Consider the following 15,658-nt stretch of genomic DNA (forward strand, 5'->3'; position numbering starts at 1 on the left):
GGCCCCAGCCTAGGACACAACCAAGATGAACTTCTTCAAAAGGCATGTCATGAGCCCTTGTAGTCTGGGACCCTTTCAGTGGACCCTGGACCCTTTATTTCAGCTGTGGCTGTGGGACACATCCACATCTCCAGCAGAGCCCCACCTCTAGCACCAGCATCAGCTCTTTGCCTTTTGCCTCTGGGCTTTCCCAAAGCCTAAGGAGACCTCTCAGCCCTGGGAGTGCAGGGGAGTGGTCCTCAGCCCTGGGGGCAGGGGCTGGAGTAGAAGCCTCCCTGCAGCCACCCCTGCAGAAAGACAACTTCGCAGGGTGATCTGCCCAGCCTGAACACCATGGAGCTGTGTCGGCACCAAGCAATGCACTAGTACTGCTCCCCTGACTGGTGCCTCCTCCTTCTGCCCACACACCGGCTCCTCACTTCCATTTCCTGTGACCACTCTCCTCATCAACCCGTGCATCCTCATCTCGGGCTCTGCCTTCAGGGGATCCTGGATAATCCAGGCAGAGTTCCTGAATGTATCAAGGTAGGGCCACTCTGCTGCAAGGGAAGTGTGGATTTCCCCTCATTAAGGAACTGCTGAATCACTGTATCATCCACCTGAAACTAAGACAATGCTTTATGTTAACACTGGAATTAAAAAAAATTTTTTAAATAAGAAATAAGATAAAGATATTTAAACCTGACCAAAAAAATAGAAAACATGAGAGGAAATAACCTCCAGGCCTTCAACTCTTGCTCCAATTCTAATAGTTTATGCAGCATTTACGAGGTGGCAGGACTGTGCTGCATTGCTTTGTGTGGTTTACCTGACCAAATCCTTGACAAGCACCTGTACAATGGACACAAGTGGCACTTCGGGATGCCATGCTGCTAAGCAGTGGGGCCTAGACTGGACCCAAAGATGGTCTGAATCCAGCCTCACACCCCTAACCATGACCGTGGGGGCCTCATCCAATTACTCATAGGCACAGATACAACCCTGACCGGGGGAACTATTAAAGGCTGCTTCTGAGGAAAAGGGCAAATAATAACCTGTCTGACACTGGGATTTCAGAAAAGTTCAGGGAAGTGGTGTGCCATCCTGCCGGGGAAATGTGGCATTAGGGGGCCTGGGCTTGTATCCAGGATCAACCACATATCTTCTCTGAAACCTAAGATGTTGTTTTCACATTGGAAGATGTGGATTATAAAGACTGTTTAAAAGAGGTTGTGCTAAGTAACCATCTGTTATTTGTGCATAATAAGCATCCAATACATGGCAACTATTAGTACTGACACTGTTAATTAAGAATGCTAAAATAATCTCAAAGCACTGAGCCTGGTGCTGTGTCTAGCAGTGAGCTGAGGGTTTGGGGCTCGGTCCATCCACCCTGGCTGTGCAATATTGGTGGTACCCCTGGATCCTACATTTTGGGAGAAGGTGGCTGGTGCTGTGGACCTCCCCCAGGACTCAGAACCAGCTAGGATAGGAGGAGCTAAGTGCACTGGTTAGCGCTGTGAGGAGAGGAGGTCATTTTGTGCATGGAAGCATGAAATCCTGGGGTTGGAAGGGACCCAAGAAATCATGTGGCCCTACCTCCCAAACCAAATGCATTCATCCACTGATAAACCTTTATTAAGTCCCCACTCTGTGCTAACCACTGGAGATGTAAAGGTGCATTAAATCTGCTGAAGAAATTAAGTTCACCAAGGTGTTCCAAGTGCCACCACAAGGCTCTTCCAAGGACACAGTGGGGGCACAAAGGAGACAGTGGACCACCCACCTGGGGCATCCTGGGGCAGTATCACTAAGGAATGGCCATCACCCTCAAGGGATGTCTGAATTCCTTCAAATACCACTAGCAAATCATGCCCAGCATTGGCCCAAATACTTGCAGTGGTAATGAACCTGCCACCTTCCTGTCTCTGTATTAAAAAAAAAAAAAAAAAAAAAAAGGAAGAAGAGAAAGAAATGCTCTTTCTTACACCAAACAGAATTTTGCCTCCCCAAACTGCATCTGTCCAGGGAACTAGTCATACTGCCTAGGGATCTGAAAAACAGTCCACACAGACTTTCATTCATTCAAGTAAATGGGGTGCCACCCCAAGTACCCTTTCTCCAGACCAAGCAAGCCAGGAATCCAGCCTTCCCTGCAGGACAGGGGTTTGACACCATGCTGCCCCTCACCACTGAGCTCACCCTTACCCTCTGCCAGAGTGTGGCACCGAGAACAACCATGCACATCCCAGGGTGTCTATCTAGCATGAAGGAGAGCAGGATTACTCCACTCTGGTTCAGAAATCCATTCCTTTATAAAAACATGAAATCTGAACAAGGCTGATATGGACCCGAATCTCATTTGGCCCAGAGCAGCCATGTCACCTTGGGCAAATCAGGTGGTCTCCCTCCACTCTGGATTCTTGATCTATAAAATGAAAAAGATGAGAATGTAAACACAGACAGAGGCCGTGAAAATGAGATAATGCACATAAATGCTCACGACAGTACCTGTCACAGAAACTTGACATAGCACTCGGCAAACATTAGCTATTCAGTATGTGTAGTGCAGACCCAGGGAGGCTTGGGGCCACTTACAGGTACGATGCTCTTAAGCCACATCTTCTCCATCCCATGCTTCTGTAGAAAGGTTTCACCAAACTAAGAACCTGATTTTATGTAATTAATCTCTACCCCCTTATTAAAGGCTCTCAGACCTTTGTGAATCCTGCTTCTGCTCTCACATAATAGAAGCAGCAAACTGCACCAAAACCCATGCCCATCCACCTCACTTGCAACTGTGGCCACAGAGTGGAGTCCTGGCCAGTAATACATGGGCAGAAATGATATGCACCATAGGCCTGACACTTACAAATCTCCCTTGTGGTCTTCCACGCTCTCTCCTTCCTCATCTGCCAGGTGGAAGGGAACACCTGAGGTCCCAGCAGATGGTGAGTTGAAGACAGAGGTCTCTAAGTCCCTGAGTCGCTGTATGGAAGGGTGCCTGCTGGCTACTGTGCAGGATCTTGCAAGAGTAAGAAAGGATCTTCTGTGGAATTAAGCCACTGAAATCTGGGGTCTTACCTATCACAACAGCTACACCTACTTTAAGTAATTCAATAAGGTAATCTCTGCCATCTTTCCAGCTTTAGGGGGTCCACAGGTAGGTGTGCATGCTTTCAGTGTCCTCATTCAAGTCACAGGAAAATGTCACACAATGGAGTCCTGGAGTGAGTCACCAGGCTTGGCCTTAATGACTCAAGGTGGTATGTACTAGTGGCAGACACTGACCGCAGATACTCAGCACCGTGAGTGCATGTAGGACATCTGATGCAGGTTCCATTCATGGATTCACCTGTTTGCCATGTGCTGTTAAAGCTGAACAGGATGGACTGAAAGTCACTAAATCCAGAGAGTTCCATGGACGTGTCCCAAGTCTTACAGCTGGTTAGTGGCTAACCTGGAGTCTTCTCATTTTTTGGTTCAGGAGATTTCCCTGTAGGCAGACATTCTGGTAGAATGAGTCAAGGTCACATAAAGGGTATTGTCCCTTGCATCACTGGCTGCTCAAATGACTCATCCAACTCACCTGAATGCAGAAATAAGAGTAACTCCATCCTTCCTGGAGTGGTGCCCTTGAACACTTGTCACCAACAGAACACCCAAAGACATGTCCCCTGGCAACAGGCTCCAGCAGGCAATCAAATCCAAGACCTGCCTAAAGGCAAACTGTGAACCAAGAATTAACATCTTTGTCCTTATTGCTAGGAAACGAGAACTTAGTAATTATATCAGCCCTAACAAGAGACCTGCATTTTCAGACTTTTACATGTTTTTTAATCTGTAAATATTAGCCTTCTCATTGAAGCAGCTTACTTTCAATCTCCTGTTCTTTTTAGTGCTTAATTAAAAGGCTCCCAGCACTCATTTTAAGCTGCCCTCTAAAAGTTGTCTCGAAATAAGCTTCCTTTGAATCTTCCTGAATGTTCTCAAGGGTTACTGGAGCCACACTCTCTGACAGGCAGCTTGGGGTCCTGACAGGTGAGTCAGAGTTCTGGTGTTGGTATCAGCCACTGCTGAGTGCTGAAGCCTGGCCAAGCCTCATTTTCCATGTCTGGACAACAGGGATAAAGGTAACACTACCTTCTTCGCAGGGTTCTTACAAGGATGGAATAAGATCCCAGGACCTGGCACATGTTCAGCCTTTTTTAACATTTTACATAATTATGAAATAAGCTAAGCTTTTAGCAAAGAGACATTTTATGAGAGGCTTAGCAGGCGCTGTCAGCTGGTAGCCCACATCCCCTCAAGTTGACCAATGCAGAGTACACCTGCCTGATTTCTGCCTGCTATCACCTGTACCTCCTGTGCCCCAGGGCTCTTTCTGGCTGCCAGGGCCAGTTTTGTCCATGGCAAGAAATTCTAGGGGCCCAATGGATGCAGGAGCTCCTTTCTGTCACTGGCTTACAGGGATGGCGGTGAATATTCTGCTTCCTCATCTCTCATGTGTGCTTTGTGCTATCCCCGTTGTCCCCAGATGGCTGGGGCTCAATTCATCACAGTTACAACTTCCTAAGATGTGCCTTCTTCCAGAGTTCATCCCTTCCTTGTCTCAGTTTCCTGCTCCACAGGCTGCATGTCAAACATGGGTCTCCTTCTAGAAGACCCCAAAATAAGACAGATAAACTGTGCACACACATCTGTACATTTCAGACTATGTAACTACACATCCTGCTTCTGCTATCTTCTGTACTGACTGCTCTCCCTTCCAGCACCATGAAGTCCATACGGCTGATGTAAAACAAATTTAGGTTGTCCCCTTAGTCAGCAGAAGTAACTGGATTAAAAGAAACCTACCACCTTCATGACAGTAGTTGTTTCTGGGAACGGTGGGCAGGGAGTGATCAGGCCTGGTGGCAAAGACAAGACATCTCTATCACATGTAGCATTGTACTCGCTTTTATTAAAAAGAGATAAACTATGACAAGGAAGAGTGGGTAGTAAGGAAATGTGGCCAGAGTACTCATAACTCCATGTCACATGGAGGACTTAAAAGCAAAAGTAATGATGAGAAAGTAGGTGCTTTCCCCCCTAACAGAAGGAACAAGGCAAGGATGTTCCCCCTCACCATTTCTATTTAACACCATACTAGAAGAGTCCAAGCCAATGCAGTAAGACAAGAAAAATAAATAAATAAAGAGACTGTCTTTTTTCATCGGATATGCTTTTCTGCTTTGTCAAAGATTAGTTGGCCATACATTGAGGGTCCATTTCTAGGTTCTCTGTTCTATTCCACTGGTCTGTGTGACTGTATTTGTGCCAGTACCATACTGTCTTGATTACAGCTTTGCAGTACAGGCTAAAATCCAAGATTGCAATGCTTCCAGCTTTGATTTTCTTTTTCAACATTACTTTGGCTATTTGGGATCTTTTGTGATCCCATACAATTTTTAGGATTGTTTGTTCTAGCTCTGTGAAGCCAAAACTATACTGTATACATTGTATGTTAGCTAACTTGACAATAAATAAATACATAAACAAATAAGAAAGCAAAGTCTTCCCTTAAGAAATAAAGGAAAATAAATAAATAAAAGATAGGCAGATTGGGAAAAAAGAAAACGGTGTTTTAAAAATAGATTAGATGATTATGTATGTAAGAAATCCCAAAGAATCAAAACAAAAACACAACTCCAGGAACTAATAAGTGATGGTAGCATGGTTGCAGGTTACGAAGTTCATATACAAAAGTCAATTGTTTTCCTACATACTAGGATTCAATAATTGGAATTCAACTTAAAAATACACCATTTATAGCATAGCACCCAAAAAAGAGACCTACATAGGTATAAACCTAATAAAATATGTGTGAGTTCTCTATTACAAAAACTAGAGAACTCTGATGAATGAAATCAAAGAACTAAAAAATTGGAGAGATATTCCATATTCATAGATAGGAAGACTCAATATCATTAAGATGTAAGTTCTTCCCAACTTGATCTACAAACTCACTGCAACCCGAATAAAAATCCCAGCAAATAGTTTTGTGAATATCAACAAATTTATTAAAAAGTTTATACAGAGAGACAAAAGACTGAGAACAGTCAACATACTACTGGAGAAGAATAAACACTGAAGATGAATACTACCTGACTTCATCACTTACTATAAAGCTATACTGATCAAGAAAATATGATACTGGTAGAAAAACATTATTAATGGGGCAGAAAAGAGAGCTGTGAAATAGACCCATGCAAATACAGTCAACTGTTCTTTGATAAGGAAAACAAATGCACTTTAATGGAGAAAGACCAGCATTTTCACCAGAGTGCTAGAACTAGATACCCAATCTCAAAAACAAACAAACAAACAAACAAACAAAAAACCTGACATTAAAACTCTCACAAAAATTAACTCAAAATGGATCATGGACTGAAACATGAAATGCAATACTACAAAATTTTAGAAAATGTAAGAGAAAATCTAGCTGACCTTGGGTTGAGGGATGACCTCTTAGATACAACACCAAAGATATAATCCATGAAAGAAATAACTGATACAATGGATTTCCTTAAAATTAAAAAAGTTCTGCTCAACAAAATATACTGTCAAGGGAATGAGAAGATAAGCCACAAAGTGGGAGAAAATATTTGCAAAAGACTATCTGATTAAAAACTTTTGCAAAATATACAAAGAGCTCTTAAAACTCAACAATAAGAAAATGAACAACCTGATTAGAAGATGGGCAGGGATCCTGGATAAATACCTCACAAAAGAAGGTATACAAAGGGCATATAAGTATAAGAAAAAATGCTCAACATCATAGGTCATTAATGAACTAAAAATTAAAACAACAATATTATACCACTGTATACCTATTAAAATGGCCCAAATCCAAACACTCACAGCTCTAAATTCTGGTGAGGATGTGAAGCAACAGAAACTCATTCATTGCTGGTGTGAATGTGAAACTGTTCAGCTACCATGGAAAACATTTTGGCAGAAAATAAAACTAAACGCACTTTTACCATGTCATCCAGCAGTTGTACTTCTTGGTATTTACCGTGAATGAACTGAGAACTTAAATCCCTGCACATAAATGTTCTTAACAGCTTTACCCTTAATTGTCAAAACTTGGAAGCAGCTGAGATGTCCTTCAGTAGGTGAATGGAGAAACAAACTGTGGTACATCCAGACAATGGAATGTTACCCAGTGATAGAAATGAGCTGTTCACAAAAAGACATGGAAGAACCTTAAACACATATTGCTAAGTGACAGAAACTGATCTAAAAAGGCTACTGTATGGTTCCAACTATGAAGACAGTAAAAGGATCAGTGGCTCCCCAAAGTTAGGGGGAGGCAGGGATGAACAGACAGGACACAGAGGAATTTTAGGGCAGGGAAACTATTTTGTAGGATACTGTAATGATGGATACATGGCACTCTGGCATTTGACAAAACTCATGGACTGTACAACACCAAGAGTGAACCCTAAGATAAAACTATTCAGTTTAGTTAAAACTGGTGTACCATTATCTGTTCAACAGTTGTGACAAATGAACGATAGTGATGCAAGATGTTAGCAGAAGAAGAAACTTAGAGGTAGAGATAAAGAGGTGTATAGTATTTTCCATCCACTTTCTATAAACCTAAAGCTTTAAATTTATTTTTTCCTTTTTTAAATTTTTAATAGTTTATTGTCAAATTGGTTTCCATAAAACTTCCAGTGCTCTTGCCCACAAGTGCCCTCTTCCATTACCACTCCCCTTCCCCCCTCCCCCTACCCCTTCAGCCCTTCATTTTCAGTATTCAATAGTCTCTCATGATTTTCACCCCTCTCTCTCCCCAACTCTCTTTCCCTCTTCCCTCCCTATGGTCCTCTGTTAGGTTTCTCCTGTTAGACCTATGAGTGCAAACATATGGTATCTGTCCTTCTCCACATGACTTATTTTGCTTAGCAAGACACCCTCAAGATCCATCCACTTTGCTACAAATGGCCATATTTCACATTCTTTCTCATTGCCATGTAATACTCCATTGTATATATATATATACACCACATCTTCTTGATCCACTCATCAGGTGATGGACATTTAGGCTCTTCCCATGCTTTGGCTATTGTAGAATTAAGGTCTACTAATATTTTTAATAGTTTATTTTCAAATTGGTTTCCATGTAACACCCAGTGCTTCTCCTCACAAGTGCCCCCCACCATGACTATCACCCCCTTCCCTCCCTCCCCCTCCCCCTCCCCCTTCAGTCCATGGTTCGTTTTCAGTATTCAATAGTCTTTCATGATTTGTGTCCCTCACTCTCCCCAGTTCTCTTTCCTCCTTCCTCTCCCTATGGTCCTCTGTTAGGTTTCTCCTGTTAGACTTATGAGTGCAAACATATGGTACTAATTTAAACTATCTTGAGTAAAAATTAAGTCTATATGCACATATACATGCATATATACTTTAAGTTTATACATGTATTTCTATTTCCTGGATTCTTAGAAGTATGGCATATTGGTTAAGGAGACTCTGATCTGGGTGAGTACATGCCAACTTCAGCCCTACCCCAACCTTCACTCTTTTTATTCTGAATGCACAGGGACCCTCATCTAGAAAAAAGAGCCGTGCATCCCTAGCAGGCCATTAGTTTCCTGTGCTTGGCTGTGAGTTACTATCACCACTTCCAGCCCCTGAGTGGGGATGCCAGGACCCTGTGAAGGTGAGAAAATCAAGGTCACAGCTTGTCAGCATCTGAGAAATGAGAAGCAAGTTCCTGTTGTGTGAAGAATGGTCAGCCCAGAAAGAGGCCAGCCCAACCCTGGCTCAGTGGACAGCAGGAGGACTAAGGCTTCCAACCTTGATTTCAAAACTGGCTTGACCCAGCTATTACTGCACAGTCTTGTCTGGAACAGTGCTATGGGTGTGTGATGTGACATCCTAATGACTGCAGAGTCTCAGGACAGCCTGCTTCCTGCTCATAGAGCCAACTGCTTTGCTTTTAATACACCCACCTAACAAGCCCATTGGCCACATTTGATAAAAGTCCTGTCTGAGTCCAATATAGCCCAAGGCTGCCACTGCCTCAGTGCTGGGTGGGCATAGCACTCTTTACCCTGTGGGCCTCATATTTCACCTTCCATCCATCACCTTCAGACACCTGGTGGAGCCCTGCGCACCATCACCACTGTCTCTTCTGACACTGATTCTTGAACTGGTCTCCCATTTTTGAAACTCCATTACTTCTTTAAAGAGTAACCCAGCCAGCCCTCTCTTCTGGGAATTGTTTCTGGATTTTTTTTCCAAGCAAATAAAACTCTTCTGTTTAGCAGATATAAGAATGGCAATTATGGATGCCATTTCTCTTTGTGACCTCATGGTTTAGAAGCCAAGTTAGTGGTGCCAAAGACAGTTTACACCCTTCACTAGGGAACCCGCAGAGCTCAGTTATTATTTGCCTCAGAACTCTGAAGCATATAACTTGGGAGGATTACCCCAAACCGAGATGTACTAGGTCTTTAGACCCTTAGGCACTTTTCTCCCCACCCGTTCTATCAGCTCCCTCCTACATTACAGACAGGAGACTCATCACCTAACTGGCAAAGAGGAGCTCAACAGATGTGGCAGGAGGGCAGGTGAGCAGATGGCTCTAGTCAGCTGAAAGCAAAGTGTGGGGTCTGGTTTTGCTCTTAAATTTAAATTTGATGTTTCTGAGCTTTGAAATCAGTAAAATTTACCAAAACAGGAAGAAAATATTAATTCTAGAGCAATGTCTGATTTCAACGCCCAAGCAGTCACATATGTTTTAACAAAGAATATTGTCAAAGTTAGGTCTGATTCTCTTCCCTATATTTGAAGGAGAGAAATATAATAAATTCATTGAATATGTACTTCCTTTTAAGTAGAAATAAAACCCTATGTCCACCAATCAGAACCCAGATACCAGTATTACCCCCCCCCAACACACATCCACCCAAAGCTGCCTAAATGCAAAACAAGAGCTCCTCCAACCTTTCCCTCCTCTTCTGCTCCTCAAAGAAAGTCAGCCACGTCGACATGGAAAGGTCTTGTTTTCTGTCGGCTCAGACCCTCAGATCAGTGAGGCATTCTGTTTAATAAGCTCTAATTCATTCATAGATCCCTGTATTTACCCGCCACACAGGTCAAACCCACCAATTATTCTGATTCTATGTAGACACAATTTATGGACAAACAAATAGGAAGAATGTAAGAGATTTGGAAGTCCTTGGAAGGAAATGAGTTCTGATTTGTTTTTGGTAAATTCTGGCTATGACTAATAATTATTCCTGTGGGATCCTAAGGGGTCACTTATATATGCCAACAAAATTTGTACAGAATTACATGGGATATAAGTCATTCATAAGTGTTTCACAAGTACATCTCTAGGAGAGAAATCCAGCCAAATCTATCTGTTTGAGAGGAGATATACTCTTCTCCCCATATACAGCTTTGTTTGGGTGGGGTTTTTTTTCTACAGAAAAAAAAATCAAATAAAACCAAGCAACACTACAAAGACAAAAATTTGGTGCCCTGCTTCTAGACGCCTTCGAAGTAAAAGAATGTTGCTTAGAATGAGTGAGACTTGACCCTCCTACCTGGGATGGCTGCCCAGTGAGATCACATACCTTGTCTGACACAGGACAGAATCACAGACTTAATGGAAGCCACAGTGTGCTAAGGGTGCATGAAGACTGCCAGCAACAGTGGATGCCATGGTGGTCACATGAACAGCAGCTGAACGATATGTCTGCACAGTGGAGAGGAAGGCCCACTTGGAGGCAATAAGCCCAGTTTTTCAGGGAAGATGCTTTGAATTCCAGAATGCTACAACCAAAGAACATTTTTCACCCCAGCTGTGTGCTTATCTCTGGCATGAGGAAAGTGCTCTGATCAGCCATGGGATGATGGCAGCCAATCATCCCGGGGGGGGGGGGGGTAGGTACGTAGGGGCAGAGGCCAAGTAGTGGCTTGCTGTCTAGACTAGCTACCACCCCCAAATAGGAAATGGGTCAGGGAGAATCCAACATTGAAGGTCTCCAAGATCAGCTTTCTGTTTCACTCAGAGATACTCACCATACAAACCAAGTCTCCCCGAAATGAAGGCCTTTCTAAAAGTTCAATTTATCCCTCCTGAAAGTAGTAATAAGCCACTTCTTCCAACTCTGTCAGATGCCTTTTGTACACTCAAAGGCCAGCATTCTCCTTTCACAGTGGAGTGCATGGTGCCCAGACACTGGGGACTCACCAAGCTCAACTGACTTCTTTTCCTCAATGATCATTTCATGTTTTGAAAACATGAGGCCACTGGGTTCAACCTTGAAGCGAGGAGACTGCTCGGGGCACCAATGCCAGAGCCTTTCAGGGGAAACTCCACTGGGTTGTCTGGGAGTTAGATGCGTGCCCAGAATACTGCTCTGAAAATACAGCAGGTCCCTGCACTGGCCTCATTAACGTGCCTTCACCACTGTGTGGTGAAGTGGCAGCAAGGAATTTTCTGGAATGACGATGTGAGAGGTATGATGGCCAACAGCTGCACCCCAAGAGCACTGGGAAGAAGGCAGAGGAAAACAGAGACAGGGAACAGAACTCACACCACCTCAACTCACAAAGCACCACAGCCCCTCTGGCATCTGTCAGCTATTTGAAAATCCATCTCCTCTCAGACACGCCAACCACGGAATAAGGTCATACATTGATAATACAGATGCCCATCGTGGACCTTCAGATAAACCTGCCTCAATAAACCCTCCCCCCAGATGGAAAGTCTGAAAAACCTAGAGTTCTTTGAGGGCATTAGTCTGGCCCAGTCAGTTCTTGCTTTCTTCTGATGTCTGACTCTCAGTCTCATGTCTTTCTTCTATGTATCCTCTCTCTGCTCTTTCCTCTCCATACTGGCATAGCCTATTTGCTTCTGATCATGTCATAAAACCAAAATTCATACAACGACAGTATTTCTCCAATATTTACTGAGTGCCTCCTGATTCCCAAGCATTGGTAATATACAGGGGAACCAACACACACAGCCCAGAGATATGGAACAAATAAACAATTCAATAAATGACTAAAATTTATTGTAAGTGCTCTAAAGCAAGGAGGCGGTCTCTGGAAGAGAAGGAAAAAAGAGGGACCTAATTTATCTCAAGGGTTCAGAATTCTTACACTAGGATCTGAAGGATGAAAACACAGGCAGCTGCAGTTAGTATGCAAGTGTAAGCACTATGAAAGAGACATCATGTGCAAAGGCCCCACGGTGAGTAGGTTCAGAGAGTTTGAGGAACAGAGGAAGACTGGTGGAGCTGGGGTGTATGAGCCAACCCCTCCTCTGTGCTCCTCAGTCTTCCCTCACATACTTTTTACCCCTCTTCTTCCATCTGAAGCCCCTCAAACTCCCAAGGCCAAAACTTCCAGCTGCATATTGGCAGAGAGTTATGCTTTCAGTTTGTCTCATTCTGAGACACCCTCTGAGGATATTTTTCTATATTTGTTGCTCACATTGTTATTCTGTCTGCCAGTCTATCTGTTCTGTCTTTTGGAGCTTGACCTCTTTTCAGGGAGACATCTCATCCCCCACCCCTCCTCTAATCCTGTCAGCCAAAAAGGGGGCTGCTATCTTCTAATGTGATCCCTCTCTTCTGGCTATAGCAATTGGTCAAACGTGGACACACAGCGTAGGCTAAGCCAAAAATAGTCCCTCCCTTCCCTGGCCACTGCAACTGGTATAGCCAATCAGTACCCCTTCTTGGAGTTTTTCTCATTGGAGCTGGGAAGAGGCTAAAGAGAGCTGCAGGAGAGGACAAGACCAATCCAATGAGAGATGCAGCCATGCAGCCATTTAGGGGCCTTTGCTTCAGATGAACACCAGGTTGCTGACAGGAGCCAGCCAGAACCAGAAGTGCAGATGTCCTCTGGAGATGCCCCTATGAGTACCAGGGTCTCCAATCCACGTGAGCATGTAGATTTTTTTTCCTATATAGAGTAGGTACCCTTCCCTATACTCATTTGGGAAATGTCAGAGACACAAATACCAGAGAGGCATGCTAGGCAGTGTCAAGAGCATGAGATGAAATTCTCTTGGGTTGTGATGCTCAGCTTTTTGAAGGGAAATCAGAGAAGACTACTTACAACCTCTAAAGAATCAGGGGTTAAACAGAAGACCCATTAGTCACTCAGCACCAATCCACATCTACAAGCTTCCCTTCCCCAAACCGTGTAACTTGGGGCCAGGCACTGAACCTCTCAGGGCCACAGTTTCCTCGTCTGGGTGACTATAATAACTACTGTCTCAGTATATGATGTAATAATGGCCCTTACTTCATGTAGAGCATGAAGGCTGAGTGAACGGATGTGTGTTACGTTCTCAGAACCACACGTGGCACATGGCAAGTATGCAATAGATGTTAGCTCTTAGTACCTCTTTATTTGTATCCAAACAGAAGAAGAACTCAAACCTCTCCTTAAGAAGCACAAGCCAGCAGTTGCAGGAAGGAGATCTTACATCTGAGTATGTCACTTGGTACAAGGAGTTTAGGGGATCAAACTGAACATCTAGGTCATGATTCCATTCATTCCTAGAATGAGCATGGGTGACCACTACAACGGTGGTAGAATAAAACTTTTCTCTCTGCTCTACATTTTCCCTACAATAATGGACTGTTCCAGATGGAAGACAAAGCCTTAAAGATAAAGAAAGCTGGGGCATGTGGGTGGCTCAGTCAGTTACACATCTGACTTCAGCTCCTAAAGCCCCACATTGGGCTCTGTGCTGACAGCTCAGAACCTGGAGCCTGCTTCGGATTCTGTGTCTCCCCTTCTCTTTTTGCCTCCCCTGTTCACGATCTGTCTCTGTTTCTCAATAATAAATAAATGTTAAAAAAAAAAAAGATAAAGGAAGCTGTCCTAGACTCTCATGGGATGCATGCAAATGCTGCAGTCACCTTCAGACATTGCCTCCTGTGAATGGGAACTCCAACTGGGTTACCCTGTGCCTGGCCAATGAGCTCTGTAAATCATGGGTAAACTAAGGACATACTGACTGCCCTGGAATACCCTCAAAATGACCAGTACCATCTGTAAACACAACATCTAGTCAAGCAGATCATCCTGGGCTCCTAACATTTTCAGTGGGAGGATGAATCTCCTCCCAAAATATTACACCTTGAAATTATACTTACTGCTATAGTTTAAAATACAAAAGGTGACAATAAATATCTTTAAAATATTAAAAAAAAATTTTAGAGTGAGGGTGAGTAGAAGAGGGGCAGAGAGAAATGGAGAGTGAGAATCCCAAGCAGGCTCCATGCTGCCAGTGCAGAGTTTGATGCAGGGCTCAATCTCATGAACCATGAGATCATGACCTGAGCCAAAACCAAGGGTCGGACGCTCACCTGACTGAGCCACGCAGGCACCCCAAATACCTTTTTTAATTAAAATACTTTTGTACGTTGTTTGGAATAGAAATGTAAAAAGCAAGTTTATGACAAGGCAGAGCTTTCACAAATCATATCATCTGACCTTCCGGTGCAGCTACGGGGTAGGTGCTATTGCATTCATTTTGCAGAGCAGTAAATTCAGGTTCAAGGAAGTTGCCTGATCAGCCCAAAGTTGTCTAGCTGGTAAGTGGCTCAGCCAGGATTTGAACCCGGGCTTGTGTCACTTAGAAGTCTGTCATCTCTCAATTATAGACTGTCCTAAAATAGAGAGAGCAGAATCTTGTAAACATTTTTGGCAAAATCCAGCATCAGAGTCACTGGATTAGCAGATCAAGAAGCACCTGTTGAAAGATGTGCATGTGCCCCAGAGCTAGCGGCAACCCCACGGCCAGGGGACTCTTGGCCCCAGCCAAGACAACTCTAGTTGTTATGAGACTTCCAAAACTAAGAAGTGGAATCCCTGTATGCTGTCAGCAAAAAAGGAAGGGTTCCTATCCTTTGGGTGTGTGGTCAGCATTTTCCCTTCCTTGCGTACATGACTCTCCAATTAGGCAGGAGAGGAGTACCATTTTTCCTAGGAATAAAAGGAAAAAGCTGAGTTCCTCTCATTCCTAGCTGTGAGACTATAAAATTCCTTCATTCTATAATTAGCTAAGAACAAATAACCACCAAGAGGCAGCAGGGAAACCCACTAAAGGCATGCAGAGGAAAGGGAGACCATGGTAGATAGTGTTGCTACACTGTAGGAACTACCAACAGCTCACCTTCCTGCCTTTCTGAGCAAATGGCAAGTTCTCCAAAACAAGGTCATATGTCAACAATGCCGAAAGTACAGGCTGGGATTCTACAATATTCTCCGTCTTATCATCAACTGAAATGCTCTTCTTGCAGTGTAAATTTTCCTGGGCTGAGGCCATCTGAAAGAAAAAGTCTTCTAATTTGTTCTCATCCTGCACTTGAACTGAGAGTTGTGCCGCCTTCTCACATGCGGCTTGCTTAGCTGCCTGCTTCTCTGTACAGAGCCTTCCAGAGCCTCCCAAAACTTCATGACCAGCAGGGGCTGGTGAACACCAGGTTTGTGAACTTCTATGGGAGAATGAGGCTCTGTGACCTCGTGTATTTATACCACAGAAAATGTCCCTCATAGGAGGGTTTCTGTGAACAACAGATGTAGCTGTAAATCATTACTTTTCAGCTTGTAGATGTGCATTAATCATATCTTTTATTTTCTTTTTTTT

General features: G+C 43.6%; 1 protein-coding gene and 1 long non-coding RNA gene across 2 annotated transcripts in view; both read right to left on the reverse strand.

Moving 5' to 3' along the window:
- Positions 1-15,658, reverse strand: part of SLC24A3 (solute carrier family 24 member 3) — a 491,111-nt gene that overhangs the window by 263,829 nt on the left and 211,624 nt on the right. The window lies entirely within an intron of this gene.
- LOC115273776 lies at positions 2,245-3,688 on the reverse strand. The gene is made up of 3 exons (XR_003900941.1): positions 3,569-3,688; positions 2,852-3,475; positions 2,245-2,407 (listed from the first exon to the last, which is right to left on the reverse strand). It is a non-coding gene; the product is annotated as an uncharacterized LOC115273776 (long non-coding RNA).

Source organism: Suricata suricatta, chromosome 12 (assembly GCF_006229205.1).
Source record: "Suricata suricatta isolate VVHF042 chromosome 12, meerkat_22Aug2017_6uvM2_HiC, whole genome shotgun sequence".
Classification (NCBI taxonomy): Eukaryota; Metazoa; Chordata; class Mammalia; order Carnivora; family Herpestidae; genus Suricata; species Suricata suricatta.